At 39.7% G+C, this 16,189-nt stretch overlaps 1 protein-coding gene across 1 annotated transcript in view; it reads left to right on the forward strand.

Moving 5' to 3' along the window:
• Window positions 1-4,241: 4,241 nt before the first annotated feature.
• The window catches only part of myo6a (myosin VIa), a 224,349-nt gene continuing 212,401 nt past the window's right edge, over window positions 4,242-16,189 (forward strand). Inside the window, exon 1 of the mRNA XM_048600957.1 lies at window positions 4,242-4,420. The gene's annotated coding sequence lies outside the window, so the exon portion shown is untranslated. The remainder of the gene's footprint in view (window positions 4,421-16,189) is intronic.

Here is a 16,189-nt window from a genome sequence, read left to right on the forward strand (position 1 = left end):
TTTTAGTCTTAAAGGTACACCTCGCAAAAGAAATTATAGGCATTGCTCGACATAAGGGTTATCACATTCCCAGTGCTTTTAAGATGTAATACACCACTTGCAGTGGTGATACAATAGATGTATTACATCACTCCTGTTGACATTCATCAGTGTGAGCATTGTTGACAAAACCAATATTTGTTGCTCATTCCTAGTTGTTTTTGAGATGGAAATGGCAAGCTGCCTTCTTGAATTATTGCAGTCCATGAGGTGAAGGTACTCACACAGTGCTATAAGTGTTTTCTGAAGAAGGGTCCAGACCCGAAACATCAGCTTTCCTGCTCCTCTGATGCTGCCTGGCCTGCTACAAGTGTTGTAGTTCAAGAAATTTTACCAGACAACGATGAAGTAATAACAAAATATTTCTGAATCAAGATGATTAGAAAAGCACTTGTAAGTAGTTGTATTCCATTGCTTCTGCTGTCACTTTCCTTCCAGATGATAAATCTCATGAGATTGGCAGATTCTGTGGGAAGTGCCATGGTGAGTTGCTGTTGTGTATTTTGTAAATGACACTGAAGCCATAGTGCCCAGACAAATGGGGGTGTGGGGGGCTGTGTGTGTGCACATTGAGTGAACATTTAAATAATGGATGTGCCAGCCAAAGATGACTGCTTTGCCCTAAACAGTGTTGTGTTTCCTGAATATTGTTGCAATGTTATTTATCTTGTGGAGTATATTTTACCTCATTCTTTACTTTCTCTTTGCAGATAGTAGAAATGTTTTGAGGAGTCAGGAGATGAACCTCTTTTTGCATAATGCCCAGTAGTTCTTGACGCCACAGCATTTATTCATTGGTCCAGTTGAGTTTAGGTCAGTGGTAACTACAGGATATTGATGGGGAGGGAACACTGTGATAATAAGATTATAAATCATGGAGAGATGGGTTAGATTTTTTGTTGAAGTTGGCCATTACCTGGCACCAATGTGATGCAAATGTTACTTGCAGTGTACCTTTAAGATAAAAATTAATCTAGAATGTATTAGCACAATCCTGGATGATGTTCAGGTTTGGCTACATTTACTAATGAATTGCTGTCAGAGGCAGAGCATGTGGTGCATCATTCCAAGTGTTATGGATCAGACTAAAGCCCTTCAAAATATATTAAGACGATAGGCTAGACCATAACTTTTTCTTGTTTCAAGTACCAGGTGTTGTGTTCTGGATCTAATTCGATTGGTCAAACTTCCAGTCTTGAAGCAAACCACATTTTATTTATACACTATAATTAATATACTACCAAAGAAAGAAAAAAAATTGAAATAACTTAATTCTGTTAGAAAACTTAACAGAATAATAGATTATTTAACTACTAAACAGTGACTGTTTCAACATAGTAACATCCCATAAACACACTCTTGGCAAAGGCAAATTCAGTAAAATAGATTGTCTCACATGCAATTCTCTAGTCCAGGAGGAAAAACATCAAGAGAAAACCCTAAGAGAGAGACCGAGTTGCAGGGAGAGATGTACTGCAGCTTCCAAACCCAACTTCAAGACCCCAGCAACTGCTACAAGCTAAAACTAAAAATTCTGGTTCTGTGGGAGCTTGACCCCAGCCATTCAGGCTGCTTTTATCGTTCCAACTTTAAAAAAAAAGGGCCTCACAAGCTGTTTAATTTATTGGATTCAAACAGACAGCTCGATACCTCTGTCTTAAAACCTGTCTTCAAAACAAAAGGACAAAATGTACCTCTTAAAGCCATAGTATCATCACATCAGTGTCAATGTTACAGGATACAGAGTGCTATTTTGAGTGTTACAAATTGAAGCTCAATGTAGCTCTCTGTTGTTTCTGAATCAGAAGGTTAAGGGTTAAGGTCCACTCCAAGGATTTGAGTGTACAATACTGTTCAATACACAAATACTGTATTGAAGGAGTGCTGCGCAGTCTAACTGCTGTGATGTTACACCAAGGCCCCATTTGCCCTCATGGGTAAAACTCCCATGCTACCATTTTGAAGAACCATAGGACAGCTCTCCTGGAATTCTTGGAAAATATTTATCCATCAACTAACATGAATGAAACAGATTATCATTCAATAAGGTATCACACATAAGGCTACTTAATAAGAGCTCACTGTATTGATAGTGAATTGGTTAACTATTGAAGACAGAGTTGGGATAAAAGGAGCACTTTCAGGATGGCAACCTGTGACGAGTGGAGTGCCAAAGGGATTAGTGCTAAGGCCACAGTTATTTACATGTATATGATTTGGAAGAAGGAAGTAAATGTACTATTGCCAAGTTTGTACATGACATAAAATAGGTTAGAAGGCAAGTAGTGAGGATGACACAATGAGTCGACAATTTAAGTGAGTGAGCCAAAATTTTGAAATGGAACATAATGTGAGATTATCCATTTTCGCAGGAGGAATAACAGAGCTGAATATTATTTAATAGGGAAAGACTGTAGAAGGTGCAGAACAGAGAGATTTGGAGTCCTTGTACATGAATCACAAAAAGCTAACTTATTTGTTCAGTTGGTAAAAGGGAACACAAATTAACCATTGGCTTTATTTCTAAGGGAATGGCATGTAAAATAGAGAGCAAAAACAGAAAATGCTGGAGAAACTCAATAGGTCTGGCATCATCTGTGGAGAGAATATCAGAGTTAATGCTGAGTCCAGTGACCCTTTGTCAGAGTTCTCCAATACTTCCTGCTTTTGTTTCAGGTCTCCAGCATTTGCAGTTCTTTATTCTAAAAATAGAGAGGTCTTTCTAAAACCATACAAGGCACTAGTCAGGCCACATCTGGAATATTGCAAACATTTTTGGTCCTCTTATTAAAGAAAAGAGATACAATAATTGGGGACAGTCCAGAGAAGGTTCGGTAGGTTAATTCTGGGTATTGAGGGACTTTTTTATGATGAGAAGTTAAGTAGGATGAACTTGTACTCACTGGACTTTAGAAGAGGAGACCTTATTGAAATGTAGAGGATTATGGGGTCTTGCAGGATAGACGTGGAGAGGTTGGTTCCCCTCATGAGACAGTCCAGGACTAGAGGGCATAATCTCAGAATAAGAGGTTGCCATTTAAATTAGAGATGAGGAGAACTTTTTCTCTGAGGGTAATCACTCCAGGGAGTTCTTTATACCGCAAAGGGCTGTAGAGGCTGGGTCTTTAAGCATATTTAAGGCTGAGGCAGGCATATTTTTCACCAGTCAGGAAATCAAGGATCATGGGAATGAAGCTGGAAAATGGAGTTGAGGATTATCAGATCAGCCATGATCTCATTGAATGGTGGAGCGGACTCAATGTCCCAAATGGTTCTATGTCTTTCAGCCTTATCTGGTCCTAATTTCAGTGTTGTTTGAAGAATATTTCTGCGCACTAAGTGTCTGCCACGTCACTAGCTAGGCTTGAATTTTGTGCCCATCTCTAATTGCTTGACTTAATGAGCTGCCTGTTTAAATGGCTGCAGTCTATCTGTTGCAGGTACTAGGAATGGTGTTCTTGGATTTTGAGCCAGCAGCAGTGAAGGAATGGTGAGATATTTCAATTCAGAATGGCATGTCTTAGAGGAAAACTTGCAGGTGCTGGTGTTCCCAGGCATCTGCTTTTCTGTTCCTTCTAGGTGGCTGAGGTTATCTGTTCCGAAGATGGATTGAAGGAAACTTGGTTAATTTTCTGCGATACATCTTGTAGATGGTACTCACTGCTGCCACTGTTTGTTGATGGTTCAGCGAGTGAACTTTTAAAATGGTGACTGCTGTGTCGAACAAGCAAGCTTTTTTGTCCTGAATGGTGTTGAGCTTCGAGTGTTGTTGCGGCTGCACTCATCCTATATCACACTCCTGACTAGAGCGTTGTAGACAGTGGGCAGGCACTGGAGGAGTGAACTCGCTTTGAGTGTGATTATTTTTCAAAAATTAATTGTGAAAGGCTTTGGGATGCTCTTACGATGAAAGGCGCTGTTCTCTGCTGTCTCTGACAGACTGTAAATACGATGTGTTCTCACTGACCGTGTTCAATGTGTTACTGGGGCCTCTCCGTCTCTGAGCGCCATCACCGTGACGTTACATCGTCCCAGGGCCACGAACATCGGATCACCAGGACCACCGGGACGGAGAGCAGGAATATCGGCACTCACACCGAGCAGAGGTAGGTTGGTTGGTAGGTGTGTCGGAGGGGGGCGTGGGAGGTGTGGGATACAAGGATCCACACCGGGAGGAGCAAGCACGAGGACTGGGGGGGCTAGACAAAGAGGAGGAGCACCGGGAGCAGGGGGCGGAGCACTAGGGCTGAGAGCAGGATCGAGAGACGCAGCGGGAACAAGGGGGAGGAGCACCCGGACTCACACCGGGAGCAGCAGGAGGAGTTCCGGGGCTATCGAGGGGAAACAGACTTTCTGTAACGGCACCGGTAAACAGTTGACGGTAAGAGTCGAGTTGGGGGGTGACTGGGGTTTAACGAGTAAGAGGGTCGGGCATATTGATAGCGAATGGGGAAAACTGTGCAGTGATTATGGGTAGGGGTTTTAGGAGTGAAAGTGGGTGAGGTTGAAGGGTTTAGGGTACCAGGGGCCTGGTCTCCATGGCAAGATGTTGTGGAAAGGACGCCACGACCGGATCCACCGCTCAGCTGGAACTATTTGGAAGAAGAGTCTTTTCCATGTCCGGGCGGAGCGGGCTGGAGGAAAAAGTGGGGGGGTGGGGGTTTGTAGAGAGTCCTTTCCCTGTTTGAGTGCTCCCGGCCCATTCTCGCTGTGGAAGGAAGGAAGGAAGGAGGGAGGGAGTTATGTCGAATCCGAACTACTTATGGATTCTGGCTGCTCCAGAGTCCCAAAGAGAGCTGTGGGGCTGAATTTGTTTTTATGACCTCTCCCGCAGCCCTTTTCGGACTGTATCCTGCTTCGTGCAGGAAACTAGAGATCCCCCGGAAAATGGTTAGGTGGGAATCCTGTCTGGTTGTTTCCTGGTTGTTGAATGACCAGCAGCTGCTTCCAATCCTGAATGTCTTTATATTTAAATCGCCCTCGATTTCGACTGGGCGTTATCGTTTCGATATTTCGAATAGTTTCGCCTTTAAGCTGGTTGCTTTCTTATTCGCCTGCACTGCCCTTGTTTAAATCTCCGTTGATTCACACAGTCCCTGTGAAGCTTTCCGAATGGTGGCGCATAAGTTGAATGGCAAGTAAATTAATAGACCAAGCGAAAATATGTTGTTTTTCTCCCTTCACATTTACAATAAATACGCTGCTTCCTTGTCAAATCAGCTTCACGCAAAATATTGAACAAAAATAAAAGTTGCTGGAAAAGCTCAGCAGGTCTGGCAACATCTGTTAAGACGAATCAGAGTTAACGTTTCGGGTCCGGTTACTTCCTCAGAAATATGAGAGGTCAGACCCGAAATATTAACTCTGATTTTTCTTCACAGATGTTGCCAGACCTGCTGAGCTTTTCCAGCAACTTTTATTTTTGGTCCCGATTTACAGCATCCGCAGTTCTTTCGGTTTTATCAAGCAAGATACTGTTTGATCAACGTCGATATTTCTAGTGGGATTGCTGTTCTCTGAGCGTATCGTAATCAATTTGTACTATCGGGAGTGTGACACAACAACATTTTTAAACGTCTTTTCTCATATGACTGATCTATCAAAATTCTGCGCGACTGGTCAATGTTTTCTTGTCCTCTGGCTATTTATCGTTCCTGATGAAGTGCTATTTTAGTCTGTGCTTTGAGGGATTCTCCAAAAGTTTTACGTTTAACGTTATCAACCATTTATGGTTTCCTGTGGTGAGGGTCCTGTTTCTGATATCTAGCTTGTTTTAGTTTTGGGTTATCCTCAATCGGCGAAAGTTTATGAAGAGTAGATACCACACAGAACTGCAAGGGAAAATGGAGCTTTGTTTTCTGGTTTGAGGAAATTCTAACTTGTGCTCAATCATTTCTTGATAATTGTTTTTAATACGTTTTGTTTGAAGCAGCAAATGTTGTGATTGGATTTGTTCATCTTTGTAAATAACTAATTTGTGCATCACTTATGGAGTAATGTTAAATCTATATTAAATTAACTGGCTTCAGGAACTGATTGACCAGCTTTCATATCTCTGGTTGTGAGCAGTTTTGTTTGACTTGGATTAAATATCATAGTATGATAAATTGCTGTTACTTTTCCAGAGCAGTATATTATTTTATGTAAATTATATTATGCAAATATTGAAATAGAATATGGACACAATTACAATTATGACATTTTGTTCAACTAAGGTGTATGGGCTCTGAAGGTAGTTTAGTGGCACTAGTTGAATCAACTAAATTGTGCTGTATATAATATACAATCAAAGGATATTTTATAATTCCTTTATTTTACTTTAGTGAACATGTCTCTGAGTAGCTGTAAAGTATCAAGTGCATACCTTTTACACAAGATAAGATATGAGGTGGAATCTGCAGAAGGATGTACTGTGCACTGTTTTCAGTTGAAAATAAGTATTGATGTAATGTTGAAAGAAGATAACATCCAACTGTTCATTTATGCATGCTTTGTTTGAACTGGAAGACTTTCACACAAAGGTTCTTCTACAAGCCTTCCAGTTTCATTGAGGCATGCACTGATGCATTAAGATAATAGATGATTTGTTAATAAATTGAGAGGTTGATTTGGAATGGGAAAATGAAAGGAATGACATCACGGAATGACTGCAAATGTCATGTGTACTTGATTAGAAAATGTTCAGTAAGTTTAGCGTCTGTAAAGAGGTGCCACAAGTGAGATTCAACTTGTATAAATAAAGTAGTTGAATTTTTGAATATGTTCAAATAATAGAATTGATGTTATGTTATTTAATAGATGCTGCAGTCTGGTTGCTGCTGTCATGGAGATTTGAAGGCTAATGATTTTCCATAATTCATACAAAGAAGATTCCCTGCTTACTATTAAGTGATTAGAATACATTTTAAATTGGTTTATGGTGTGTGAGATTTCACCACTGCCCTTTTTAAAAACTGTATGCAGTGTTTTTGAGTCCTAGTAGTACCAATCTAAATACCTGTTATCCTGTTCATCAGAATGAAGGAAATGAAAGAACTGAAAAATTTGAGTCTTATCAACTTGAAGTGTTACACTCTGGTGACATTTCATTCTTCAAAGCTTGTGTTGTATTGCAAACTTTGTAACATGAGGTTAATGTATCTATATTTGAGTTGCATCTAAAATAATGAATAAAGACCATTGTAACATAATATTATTCTATTTTCTATATTTTTTTCTGCTCCATTTGTTCGCATCAATAACATGGCTGATCTGAGGATGGTGCAAATCACAGTCTCAACACGTGGCTAAAACTTGTATTCTCACCTCAAAGTAGCAAAATCCTGTTCTCAGTTAATTGGAATAATTATTTGAGTTAACCTGTGCACAATTCATGGTGCACACAGAAGAAAGATTTGCACTTTTGCCTTTTGTGCATTAACGTTATAACATTGAGAGATTTTGTGCATAAATTGGATACAATGTATTTTAAATAAATGAGGGATAAATGCTAGCTATGTCACTGGGGAGAACTCTCCTGCTGTTTGATTAATGCCATGGATTCTTTTACATTAATCTGGAAGGGAAGGTGCATTTTAGGCTTGAAGTCTCAACTGAAAGACAGTATCTCCTGTGCTGAATGTCAGCCTGGACTGTATACTGAAGTCTTTTTTTGAGACTTAAGCTGTTTTCTGTTGACTAGTAAAAATGAGTCTTGAGTCTACTTTTTTTTTTAAACCTAGAAGTAAGAATGCCAGTAATTGAAGCATGGCTAACATACTGTTAATCACACTATACCTGGAGTAAAGATGAATATATTTAACACTGATTCTGTTGTAATGCAGCCTCATTCTGTAATCACTGATCTGATACAAGAATAATGAAGGTAGTGCTCTCCATCCACCTTGCTTCAGTCACTTAGACCTTCATGCTGATTTGTAACTCAAGTATAACATGGATTTTTGCTTGATAATTTGGGAGGGTACTGGTACCAAAAAATAATCCTCTCATCTTTGTTTAACTGTTGTCACAGCAACAAAATTCAGAGGATGCTCCTCACTTTGGTTTTCCATAGAAAGCATTGGTGGTGGCAAATTCATTGCAAATAGATGATTGAGGTAGAAGACACACCACACTGTGTGGTGTCCATTTTCCTTCTACAGGGAGTGCTGGCTATAGTATTTCCATGTAGTGATAGCAATTCTAAAATAAATTTTATGAAATAAATACATTCCTGAAGAAGGGCCTAGACCCGGAACGTCAGCTTTCCTGCTCCTCTGATGCTGCTTGGCCTGCTGTGTTCATCCAGCTCTACACCTTGTTATCTTAAATATTGTAATCATGACTTTAATGTGAATGTATAAACGTTTACGTGTTTCAAAATGAGCAAAGACTTTGGAAACATTCAAACTTTATTAAGATTATAATATCTGTCCTAATTCAGTGTAATAGAATTGTACTTGGAATTATGGTTTGCAAATGCAACATTGTATGTAGAAATGCTGCAGTTACCCTGTACTACCCAGTACCACCTGTTGGACAGGCAAAATATAATGAAGTGATTTATTATTGTCATTTTCAGTTAATTTGCCACTATTGGCTTTTTGTGTTGCAGCATGTTATGAGGAGTATCTTTGAATTCTCTTTCAGGAAAATAAAATAACTCAGAACTATTTTTCTCTTTCTTTTTTAGATTATCTTTTGAACAATCAAACTTGGCCTTTACAATGCACCTGAGTCCCAGGCACTGACTTAGTGATTGGATGATGCTTTTGTGCTGTATGCATTAATCACGACTTTTTACTTTATCTCCTTTTTTGTAAAATGCAAAACGTGCAAAAAAGAAACTTAAACAGGATTACGGCATAGTGATGGATTTGGGTATTTTTTAATTTGCGTGATCTGGGTTCAAAAGTAGGTTTCTGAAGAAGGGTCCTGACCCAAAATGTCAGCTTTCCTGCTCCTCTGCTGCCTGGCCTGCTGTGTTCCTCCAGCTCCACATTGTGTTATCTCTGACTCCAGCATTGGCAGTTCTTGCTATCTCTGAGAGAACTCTTTTTTTTTTTTTTTCTGTTTTCAAAAAAAAAAAATTCTTAGAATGGTTCCCAGAACATAAAACCATCTGCGAGCCATCTCCTGTTGCTTTTAGCTGTTAAACCTGCCACGAGTTGAGTGGTGGCAGACTTGTTAGCATCTTGGAAACCAGATTTAAAAGCACAAATGCAGAATCTGGTTCGTGGAACTGAGGGCTTCTGGAACCTGACTTAAAGACCAATGTAGATGTGGTATTAGAGGTCTGTATGAGATGTTTTACTGGGTGTGGTTGAAGAGCACTAATTGCCACTAAACTGGTAGTTTTATCAACACCACAAGATTAGCTGGTTTAGGAAGACTGTGTGGGTTAATTCACATGATTAAGCTTTATTGTGTATTGTACTTGTATATGATTGTGTTTAATTGCAGGTGGGTGGCGAATGTTAATTGGTGTTTCACTTGATGCATATAAAGAGGCAGTGACACAGATATGATTGAGTTATGAGGTACCGTATATTATATTTCACCCTAAGTAATGAAACTGATGTTCCATTATCAATCCTCATCGCTGATTTTCTGAAATATTGCACATCTGTGCTGGGAGCCCTTGAAGCTGGTATTTAGATGTTTCCTGTGGGTTTCCCCATTTTAGTCCCTACCCCAGCTGAATGAGTACAAAGTCACTTTATAAAAAAAATAACAAAAGCTGCCATGCAAGTGATTCTGACTATACTGGATATTATTATCAGCGCACAAATATGTCCGATTCTAACAGTTTACCATTTATCACTCAATGCATTGCACCTCTGTTAGTCTTGGTTTCACTCACTTAGAGGTTGTGGTAGGCTTAAACTTTTATCATCTGTCAATTTTCTTTGCATGTTGGCAATACAATTGGCTGAATGACCACATCTTTACTGAAACTGCAAAGACATTGCACATAACCTTAAGATTATTCTACAAAATGACGATAGCAAATTCTGGTCACTGAAATATTTGGAGACTGAATAACCCACAGAGCAAGCTGGCTTATTTCTGGCTTTGTGGGCTGGTGTGGTGTATTTATAATCTGTAAATTGGCTCTTGGAAGTATCTTTCCATATATTTTTGCTTCATTTTACTTGAATTGATGAATTGACAGATGGTTCCCGTCAGAAGTATAAGCCACTGTTGAAAATACAACCAGATTTAAAATCCTTGCTTACAGACTTTAGATTGTTTGGTGCTTTAAACCAACACCACCATTTAATAAGGTCATAGCAAATCTGATTGTAACTGCAAATCCATATTCATGTTTACCCAAATAACATTTCGCTCCCTTGCTTAATAAGAATCTATCCACTATCTTAATATATACAAAGACTGTACTTCCACTGACTTTTTGGAAGTGTGTTCCACTCATTAACTTCCTGAGAGGGGTAAGAAGGCCTAATCTCTGTTTTAAATGGGTGGCCCTTTATTTTTCAACAGTGACCCCTTGTTATGGATTCTCCCTTAAGGAAACATTCTTTCCACATCTACTGTGTCAACACTTCTCAGCAACTTTTGTTTTAATCAAGTCACCTCTTACTCTTCTAAACAAATAATCCAGCCTTTCCTCATAAGACAATGCAACCATTCCTAATATTAGTCAATAAACGTGGAGCTGGACAAGCACAGCCAGTCAGACAGTATCCGAGGAGCAGGAAAGTCCATGTTTCAGGCCAAAACCCTTCATCAGGCTGTGCTTTTCCAGCTCCACGTTTATTGACTCTAGCTTCCAGCATCTGCAGTCCTTCCTGTCTCCATTCCTGATGTTAGTCTGGTAAACCTTCTCAATGGATTTCAATACATTTACATCCATTCTTTAAGGTGATCAATCCTGTATATAGTACTCCAACTGTGGTCTTCCTTGTATTACTGGCCATCAATATTATTGATCCCACAATATTGAAAGAGAAACCATAGTTCCATAGGATAACGTGTGGCTTGAAGGGAAATTGCAAGAGATGGTGTTCCTGTGAATCCACTGCCCTTGTACTTCTAGATGGTAGAGTTTATGGATTTGGATGGTGCTGTTGATTGAGGCTTTGTTGAATTACAGGTAGCAGAGGAAAGACCTAGTTCTTCTAATGCAGGTTTATTCGTGCACATACAGGGGAGCAGTACTCATGATGCTGTACTCTCCCTGATCTTAAAAAACATTAATTTATATACTATTTAGCAATCCTACGGACTTGCGTTTACCTACATCATAATGCCAGAAGTGGGACGTTTGCTGATGGTGGCACAAAATGCCATTTGTGGCTTCTCAGATACTGAAGCAGCCAAACGCAGCGAGACCTGCACAATGCTGCATGTTCATACATGTGCCAATTAAATGCATAATCAATCAGTGCATGCACATAGAATCATACAACACGGAAACAGACCCTTCCGTCCAACCAGTCTGTGCAGAACATAATCCCAAACTAAACCAGCCCCAGCTGCCTGCTTCTGGCCCATATCCCTCCAAGCCTTTCACATTCATGTATTTATCAAAATGTCTTTTAAACATTTTAACTGTACACTTATCCACCACTTCCTCAGCAAGTACATGTGTTTCAGAACAGGATCTCTGACTATGCAAGTTTAACACTGGTCTTGATCAATGCTTGTTTTTGTTAGCTTTGTTCTGTTCAACATCTTTCACCTTATGCTAGTCTCTGAAGGGTGCAGACTTCACACTGAAATCTGCGGTCACCGAAATCCCCTTTATCCTTCTTTTATTGTTAACTGCCTGCTTTAATTTGGCTTTCCATTACTCTCTCATCCTTTCCCCTTTCAGTTACTATAGTGCGCCTTGTACATGGTACACACTATTGTCAAAATGCTTCAGTAGTGAAGGGAATGCAAATCAAATGTGCTGATTTATCTGGGCCATTTCGAGCTTGTGTTGTTGGAGCTGCATTCATTCCAGAAAATGGACAGTGTTGCAACACCATTGCCTCTCCACCATCTACAAAGCATAATTCAGCATTGAGGAGGCAGGTGTTGAGTTACTCACCCAGAATTCCTAGCCTCTGACCTGCTTGAGCAGAGGCAGTACTTGTATTGCTGGCCAGTTCAGTTTCTGGTCAATAGTAATGCCCCCGATGCTGATAGTGTGGGATTCAATTGTGGTAATACATTTGAACATTAAGGGGTGATGGTTTTCTTTTATTGGTGATAGTCATTCTGTGTGGTATGATATTACATGCCACTTATCAGCCCAAATCTGCATATTGTGCAGGTCTGACTTTCGACATGGGCTGCTTTAGTATCGGAGGAGCCAAAGATGGCATATTGTGCAATCATCAGCAAACATCCCACTTCTGATGTTATGATGGAAGGAAGATTATTGGTGTAGCTGAAGTTGGGTAGGCCAACAATATTACTCTGAGAAGCTCCTGCAGAGAAGTCTTGCAGCAGAGATCACCATCCTGCAACAACTACAACCATCCACTTTGTGTTAGGTATGACTCCAAGTGGTGGGTATTTTTATCCCTGATTCTCATTGCCCAAATGTGAGAGCTTTGTCATGATAATCTCAAGCCTGGATACTGTGGATGCGGCTGCTTGATGCTATGCTCAGTCAAATGCAGCCTGGTTATCAAGGGCAGTCACACTCGCATCAAACTCTGCAAATCAGCTTTTTTGTCCATGTTTAGACCAAGGCTGTAATGAAGTCAAGAGCTAAGTGGCCCTGGTGCAACTCAAATTGAGAGTTAATGATAGGTTATTTCTTTGCAAGTGCTGCTTAATAACACTTTCATCAGTTGATAATTGAAAGTAGACTGATCAGGTTTAATTGGCTGTGTTGGATTTGTAGACATGATATATGTGGTATTTTCTGGCATTTAAGGTTAGATACCAGTGACTGTACTGTACTGGAACATCTTGGCTAGGGTTGTGCCTAGTTCAGGAACAGCATTCAATGTAAATTTCCAGAAAGTGTCATGCCCCATAGTCTCTGCACTTTCAGCCATTTCTTGAACTTGCTTGGGATGAATAAAATTGGCTGAAGACTGGCATTTGTAATGCTTCAGACTTCAGGACAGGCTAAGATGGACAGTCCACTCAGCACTTCTGGCTGAAGATAGATACCAGTATTTCAGTCTTTTGTGATGTGCTCGTATTCTCCACTGTGAGGGTGTGATGCTTTTGGAGCCGCTGCCTCCTGTTAGTTCTTTTAATTGTCTACCATCATTCATGACTGGATGTGGCAGGACTGTAGGAATTAGATCTGATGCGTTGGTCGTGCGATTGCTTAGCCCAGTCTATTGCATGCTGTTTCTGTTGTCACCCATGTAGTCCCAGACCCAGTCTACCAGCTATGTCTTTTAGGACTTGACAAGCTCATCAACAGTGGTGTTACTAAGCCATTTTATTGACAGTGGAGTTCCCCCACCCAGAGAATATTTTGTATCCTTGCCATTCTTGGTGCTTCCTCCATGTGGTGTTCAATGTGGAGTACTGATCCATCAGCCGAGGGGGATGATGGACATTATTAGGAGGTTTCCTTGCCCATCTTTGGCCTAAAGCCATAAGACTTTATGGTGTCAGTCAGTGTTGAAGATTTCTGGACAACTCCTTGCTCACTGTGCTTCTGCCTCCTGAACCTCTTGCCACTACGTCTTTAAGTATGCTCTTGCAATCCATCTTGTTACCTATATTTTCATCCACCAACTCCAATTCTCCTACCATGGCTGAGCATTGATTCATTTATCTTTTTTATTTAGTTGTTTTTGCCCAATCCAGTGCTCTTTCTGCCCCCCCCCCACCTTCTCACATAGCCATTGAGCACATTGGGTTGTTTTGTAAATGCAGATTGTTATTAAGTTGGTTATCCATGATATTCACTTCTAAGGATTAAAGGTCAAGGAATTTGAAGTGTCTCCTGAGTGAATTAGCTTATTATTAACACTCAAAATACTTTTTTTGCTTTTAGTCCACAGGGACTTCCCCCACTCTGCAGTATGATGGCATGCATGGAGTACTTGAAACCTATTGACTAACCTGTGTTTCACAAAAGTACCAATCAGTACTGTGTTTAAGAAGTGTGTACTGTTTATATTGTTGGTTTAGAACATAGTGAGGTGCTTCAGTTTAGGGTGACGTATTGTCTCTGAACCTTTTGGATGGGAAAGTGCTGCCCTTGTGACTGTTTGTTTGCCTGAATGATATGGAAATAATTCTGTGAAGCAGTGGTTTAAAGCTGGAGCCACAATATGAAGTGCAACTTGTCTTCAATATTGGCGACAGGGTACAAAGCTGGAATCTGGCAGGAAAGATTGAATATTAATGCACAGTTGTGTTATATTTGAGCTTACACAGTTGTGCAGTTCAAATTGAGTGTGGTGCTAAAGCAAGCTTACTAAAATAATCAAAGCCAAGATTTGAAATGGATGTAAGCATCTGTTTGTGTTTACGTAAAGGCAAGTTTATAATTATGCTTAGACTGAACTATTTGGAGAATATTTTATTTGAATGTTTAGAGATTCTCTGATACTACTCACTTGCAGGAGGGATATTATATGTTGAATCAGAGATAGTAGGAACTGCAGATGCTGGTGAATCCGAGACAACAAGGTGCAGGGCTGGATGAACACAGCAGGCCGAGCAGTTGATGAGATCTTCTTGATCAAACAAATTAACTCATTTTAATTTTTTTTTTTACTGTCATCACCTAATGAGAAAATGTGTAGCCGTTTTTCATTATTTTTCCTTTCGGTATTTACATTTTGTTCAATAGACATTGTAAAGATATCAATATGAAATATATTTATCAAAACCTTTAGTTATGTTATGTCTCACCAGTGTCACTTGGGACATCTTAAATTTCTAACCCTAGTCTGTAATGGTTAAGATTTGTTCTTTAACCCCAGGTGCATCAGTAATGTATTTGATTGATTTAAAATTGTAAGTCGACTCAGGATTTGCTGAAGGTGACATCCTTGAAGAGAGAATTTAAAAAGGAATGGGCGATCTGACTAATAACTTATCAATTCTTTCCTTAAAATGCCTGCCCATTGCTTTTGTAATGTGCTTTGCCGGTGCTTCTGTTTTGTAAAGCAAGCGATCGCTTGTTTACAGTTAATTCTTAATGTGTACTGTAGTTTTAACCTTGGGGTAGATTTAGAGGGAAAAAAATTGTCTGTAGTATTGAAGTAAAATGCTAAGCCTCCTTCCTGGTCCCGTATTATGTATATCAATTTAGCCTGCTTTACTGTGGTGGTCAGTAGAAATGGGTTAATGTATGTTGTGTTGTTCTCAGACATTACATGATAGGAGTCCTAATCACATCAATCATTTCCACGAATGACTTGGATGAGAAATACTTCCTCTGTTTAAACTCTGGTTAATAGTTTGTCATACAGCCCCTATTGTAGAAGCAGTACCAAAATAAATCCTTGCTTCCTGTGTAATTTGGGTTTTCCTGATTTTGTATGAATTATGCAACTAAGTATTAAGAAATGTTTCTGTAGTTTCATGGAATCCCTACAGTGTGGAAATGCTTCATTCGGCTCAACAAGTCCACATCGACCCTCCGTAAACTACCCCACCCAGATCCATCCCCCTACCCTATCCCTGTAAACCCTGAATTTCCCATCGCTAATCCACCTAACCTACACATCCCTGAACACTATGGGTAATTTAGCATGGCTAATCCACCGAATCTGCACATCTTTGGACTAGGAGGAAACCGGAGCACCCTTCGGAAACCAATGCAGACACAGGGAGAATGTGCAAACTGTACACAGACAGTTGCCCAAGGATGTTGTTTCTTCTCATTCTCCATTAAGGTTGTAGCTTGTCATCACATCATTGGGGGGGAGGTGCTGTATATGTATGCATTCAGTGTACATGTCTCATTTTGGGTCCTCAGATCCTGTATGGAGCATTTTCATGTTTAAAATGCGTTTTTTGTAAGTATCTGCTTTTTATTTATTTTAACTTGTGATGTTACCAGTTACTTTTTTTTTGTTTCCTAGTAATTGTATAAAATATGAAGTGTACAGTTTGTATGCAACAGTGTTGCTATGCTTGGAATAAGTTGAAATACTTAACGTATGAATTAAGCCTACAAATACTTCTGAATTGTTTGCATGATATACTGAATGGCTTATGAGCTGATTTA

The sequence above is a fragment of the Rhincodon typus genome, chromosome 9, assembly GCF_021869965.1.
Source record: "Rhincodon typus isolate 14 chromosome 9, sRhiTyp1.1, whole genome shotgun sequence".
Classification (NCBI taxonomy): domain Eukaryota; kingdom Metazoa; phylum Chordata; class Chondrichthyes; order Orectolobiformes; family Rhincodontidae; genus Rhincodon; species Rhincodon typus.